The sequence below is a fragment of the Lathamus discolor genome, chromosome 3 (assembly GCF_037157495.1).
Source record: "Lathamus discolor isolate bLatDis1 chromosome 3, bLatDis1.hap1, whole genome shotgun sequence".
Classification (NCBI taxonomy): Eukaryota; Metazoa; Chordata; class Aves; order Psittaciformes; family Psittacidae; genus Lathamus; species Lathamus discolor.
The window spans coordinates 48307-53814 of NC_088886.1; the positions used below are offsets into that span (position 1 = coordinate 48307).

The 5508-nt window shown below is 47.1% G+C and overlaps 1 long non-coding RNA gene across 1 annotated transcript; it reads left to right on the top strand.

The window, feature by feature from the left end:
* The first annotated feature begins 3741 nt into the window (after positions 1-3741).
* Positions 3742-4665, top strand: LOC136011355 (uncharacterized). Its single transcript, XR_010611347.1, has 3 exons — positions 3742-4464; positions 4546-4562; positions 4649-4665. It is a non-coding gene; the product is annotated as an uncharacterized LOC136011355 (long non-coding RNA).
* The last annotated feature ends 843 nt before the right edge of the window (positions 4666-5508 follow it).

Genomic DNA, 5508 nt, shown 5'->3' on the forward strand with positions numbered 1-5508 from the left:
CAACAGTTAAGCACCCCCATCACACACAACCCCCGATCTTCTCACAGCCCTCCTGAGTTTGCAGCTTCACCTCCCTCGAGTTATCTGCAGCACCTAGAAAAGTAAAGGGAACATGCACACACTGACAGAGATACAGAAGCTGCACCCTTCCCTCAGGAAGTCCCATCTCTCTCTCCTGTCACTTTACTACTCATCCACTAGCCCTCAGAGCTTTTCCATCCCTTTATTCTAACGTGTACACCCCCTGGAATACACCACCAACAAAAAGTAATTGCAGCTTTATGAAAATGACAAGACCCTAAAATAAATTGCTGCTTGGGTGGTCTAAGCTTTGCTCACCTTGGCTAAATCACCTGAATGTCTTTGTTTAGTTAGAATGTGAGAGCTAGTCTGAACCAGGAAGCCTATGTTAGTCTCGATGTGAGACTCGTGTGGTTGGGCGAGCCAGTCAATGCCAAATTGAGCCTAAATCTGAACTAGAGTGTCTGTGCTGTTTAAGTATATGAGCCTGAGCCAGTCTGTGTGGAAGAAAACCTCTTTGAGACTAAGCCCTAGAATGTGAGACAGAAAACCCCCACCCAGTCTGAAACCAAGCATAGTTTTGAGCCTAACTTCATAAAAGTGAAGCTATGGAATCTGAGAATTTTGAAGAGAAATCTAAGCCCCAAAAAGAAACTTCCTGCCATTCTGACGTTGTCCCCCACGCCCTCGCCTCCTACAGGAGGCCCTCTACTTAGCGTGCGTAGTCCTGTGCGTCTTGAGGCGGCCTCACTGCTCAGAACTCCCACAGCAGACGCCAGCCATGCTGCTGCCGTTACCAAGTTCCTCTTCATCATCTGCCAGAAACAAACAAAGAAAGGGGAACACGTTGTGCTGGCCATCATCTCCAGCATCCCAGCCATCCAGCCCGGCCTCTTCCTTACCAACCGTCTGTCTCCTCCCAAGCTCCTCAACACCGTGCTCACCTGTGCCAAAGCCATTCCAGACTCTGACGCCGGGCCTCTCCTCCCCTGCGTGCCCTAGGAGTGCAACAGAAGCCAGTGACCATGGTTCTTGCCAAAGTGACCCACTCCACAATCCTTCCGCTTACCTCCCTGACTCACCTCAAGCACTCATCCGACTCCCAACCTAGAGGGCAACACCTGCAATACCAAACACAAATACTGAATCTTTTTTCCATGTTTTTCTAAACATGAGGGCATCACACTCAAAATGAAACCCTTTACCTTTTTATAGCTGGAACTGGAAGCTGGATGAAAGCCTTAGAAGGCTCCTGCTGATGTGACTGAAAAAAAAGCTGTCCTCTGCTTTATGTTTGTAAGTAATGAACACGAATGCCTGACCAGCTTTTAACCAGCCAACACAAGCACTCTGTATATGAAGGACTAAGTTCCAAGAACAAGCTTAACACTTTCAGTTCTAGCAGTGAGTTGGAAGCACCAAAACAGCTCACAAGCTAATGCACTCATTAAAACAGTCAAGCTGTACTACCCTGCCCACTATAAGATGGTGCTAAAAAAAGTCCCACTTATTTTTTCTCATCCCCATGGTGTATTTCAAATCTCTTTCTGCTATCCTGATGCTGTTTCCCCCATCTGTTCTGTGGAAAACTAATCTTTCTGCTTAGTTTTTATAGTGTCATAAGTCTCAAACTAAAATTGTTGCTCAGATCTCCCACACTGGACACATGGGTGTTTACTGCACCCACCCAATTTATTTTTATCATTTGCAGTAACAGGAGTAAAAGGAAAAAATAAAAGAACTGCCACACAACATTCTGCAGACTAAGACAAGGAAATTCCCTGAAATATTTATTATATGCAGACTGTAATGAACAAGCACTCTGTAATTTAGAGTTTTAAAATGAGAAATATACAAGCTGAAAAGCATTCTTTTATCTTTCCCTGCCAAAAGTCATCAGTTATTTAACAGTCACTACATCCCAAAAGAACATTATGTTTTGGTATTCTTTAGACCCAAGTGTCCAACTTAGTTTTTGAAAGAGCACAAACCCAAAGGCACTCTTGAAGAAACTCTTAAACATATAAATGGAATGTTTGCTCAGTAACCACTGTTATAAATATTTTATGAGAAATAAAAGACAAATAATAAGAACATAAACTGTAAACAAATTTTTCTTTAGGTTCTGTGTCTGAGAGCAATTAAAAAAAAACACTTACCTGAACACCACCACTAAGAACAACACCTCAAGTAAAACCACAGCACAAAGAAATTCATTTATACAAGAAGATGCAAAACCAAAGATAGCTTAAAAAAATTAGCTCAGAAAAATTCATTTCAAAAAACTCAAAAAACAAAGCAATACACACATCATTAAAACCACAAAACACCCCAAAGACCTTACCTTAAACAGCATCAAATCCTAAAGAAGACCCTTACACTGAAGCTGTGCCTTATATACCCCAGGCCCTACCCACAACCCCCCCCCTCCCCAGTGCCCAGGCTCAGGGGTGGGGCAAACCAGCTGCTGGGATAAAAACAGCCTGACAAGGTGCACCTGGTTTTTGTTGTTTTGGGTTTGGTTTCTTGGCTGCTCTCTGATTTTAACTTCTTGGGTTTCTTTTTGGGGCTTAGATTTCTCTTCAAAATTCTCAGATTCCATAGCTTCACTTTTATGAAGTTAGGCTCAAAACTATACTTGGTTTCAGACTGGGTGGGGGTTTTCTGTCTCACATTCTAGGGCTTAGTCTCAAAGAGGTTTTCTTCCACACAGACTGGCTCAGGCTCATATACTTAAACAGCACAGACACTCTAGTTCAGATTTAGGCTCAATTTGGCATTGACTGGCTCGCCCAACCACACGAGTCTCACATCGAGACTAACATAGGCTTCCTGGTTCAGACTAGCTCTCACATTCTAACTAAACAAAGACATTCAGGTGATTTAGCCAAGGTGAGCAAAGCTTAGACCACCCAAGCAGCAATTTATTTTAGGGTCTTGTCATTTTCATAAAGCTGCAATTACTTTTTGTTGGTGGTGTATTCCAGGGGGTGTACACGTTAGAATAAAGGGATGGAAAAGCTCTGAGGGCTAGTGGATGAGTAGTAAAGTGACAGGAGAGAGAGATGGGACTTCCTGAGGGAAGGGTGCAGCTTCTGTATCTCTGTCAGTGTGTGCATGTTCCCTTTACTTTTCTAGGTGCTGCAGATAACTCGAGGGAGGTGAAGCTGCAAACTCAGGAGGGCTGTGAGAAGATCGGGGGTTGTGTGTGATGGGGGTGCTTAATTGTTGAGGAGAGCATGGCAAAGGGGTTCAGTATTTGTGCTCGGTGTTGCAGGGCTGCCCTCTACCTTTGGAGTCGGATGAGTGCTTGAAGTGAGTCAGACAGGTAAGGAGAAGGATAGTGGGGTCGGTCCCTTTTTGCAAGCAGGGTGATCATTTGTCTCTATTGTACTCCTAGGACCTGGAGGTGAGGAGAGGCTCACTGTCGGACTCCACTGTGGGTTTGGAACAGGCAAGCACATGATGAGCTTTGAAGGAGAAAGAGGGCTGTTACAGAGCAGGCCAGCACTGGTGGGTGGGGTGGTGGTGATGATGGTGGCCAGCACAGTGTGTTCCTGTTTGCTCGTTTGTTTGCTGCAGGTGATAAAGAGAAACTTGGCAGCTGTGGCAAGATCACAGGACTCTGATGTGGGTGTTCTGAGCATCAAGGCCAGCTTGAAACCCATGGCACTATGGAAGCTAAGTAGAGGGACTGCTGCTTGGGGCTGGAGGGTGGGGGACAAGGTCCGGGGTTTGAAATGTAGCATGGGGCTGAGGGAAAGGCAGGGGGTTACTCTGTAGCATGAGCTTACATGGGTAGGGCAGCTACAGCTTGACTGTGTTAGGGAGGGAGGGTGTCACCCACAGCCCTTCCCCCAGTGCCCTGGGTCAGGGGTGGGGCAAACTCCCAGCTGGGATAAAAGCACCCTGACGATCCACAGCTGGGTCTTGTTTCGTCTGGTTCTGGTTCATTGCCTGCTCCCCAGCTTTAATTTTCTGGCTTTCATTGGCTTAGACTCATATTCAAGACTGGCAGACAGTGCAGGCTCCTTCTCACACAGACTGGCTCAGACTCATGTTCATGTTAAAGCTGCACAGACGTTCTCTGGCGCTGACTTCTCCTCACACTCACTTAGGCTTAGTCTGACACTGACTGGCTCATGCATCCACACAAATCTCAAGTTGATTCTAACACAGAATTCCTGGTTCTGACTACCTGGCTAAGACTCCCTGGCTCAAACTCATCCTCACACTCGAGCTGAAAAATAACATTCAGATGACTCAGTCAAGGTGAGCCATGCTTGGAACACCCCAGTAGCAACTTATTTCAGGGTCGGCCAAAGCTTCTGTTTTTCTCTCCATGAGTGCCTGTTTCCATTTCTTTTTTAGGTGCCACACTTAAATCAAGAGAGGTGAAGCTGCCAGCTGAGGAGGGCTGTCAGAAGGTTGTCTGCGTGAGTGGTGAGTAAGAGCTGAGAATAACATGGCAAAGGGTTCAGTAGTAGTGTTGGTTATTGCAGGTCTTGCGTTCTACTTCTGCAGTCAGATGAGTATTTGAGGTGAGTCGGAGAGGTAACAATAAGGGTTGTGGGGGTTGGTCACTTTTTACAAGCACCATGGTCATTTCTTTCTATTGTACTCCTAGGTCCTAGAGTGCAGGAGAAGCCCAGCATTGTATTCTGCAATAGATTGGGAGTAGGTGAGCATAATGTAAAGGCGAAGTAGAGTTACAGAAAAGGCTGGCATAGATAGCTGGGATGCTGGAGATGATGGCCAGCACAACGTGTTCCCCTTTCTTTGTTTGTTTCTGGCAGATGATGAAGAGGAACTTGGTAACGGCAGCAAGATGGCTGGCGTCTGCTGTGGGAGTTCTGAGCAGTGAGGCCGCCTCGAGACGCAGGGCACTACGCACGCTAAGTAGAGGGCCTCCTGTAGGAGGCGAGGGCGTGGGGGACAACGTCAGAATGGCAGGAAGGGGTTTGAGATGTAGCATTCCAATGTAGTATTTGAGCCAGAATGTCTGAGGACACAGTCGGAGGTGGCTGGGAGGTAAATGGTCAGCTATAGCGCAGGTGGTGCCTCAGATTTAAATGCCAGGATGAAAAGGTGCCATTTGTGGGGCTTAAGTCTGGGGTGTTGCGTCCGGGACAGTAGGTAATGGTCCGTGGTGAAACACACAAGGGTGGGCAAGTGCTGTTTGTCGCCTTTGGCTCCTCGCAGAGAGTGGTGCTTTGGCTGTTTCAAGACGAGTCCAGCTTTGTTTCCTACCCAGGAAGTTGTGCTTTAGAACTGCCTGGAAAAGTCCTGAGCCTTGCAGACCTTCCCAGATATTGTTGGCCACTTCTTGCGATGTGGGCTGGCCCCCTGCGTCGCAATGAGCGTGCCCGTTTGTGAGTATGGAAGCCCGAGCCTCATGCCGTGTGAGGGAGGCAGAAGCTCATCCCACCCAGGCGACCGTTGCCTGCGCGGGGACGCCCGCTAAGGTTGAGCCTGCCACCTCGCACG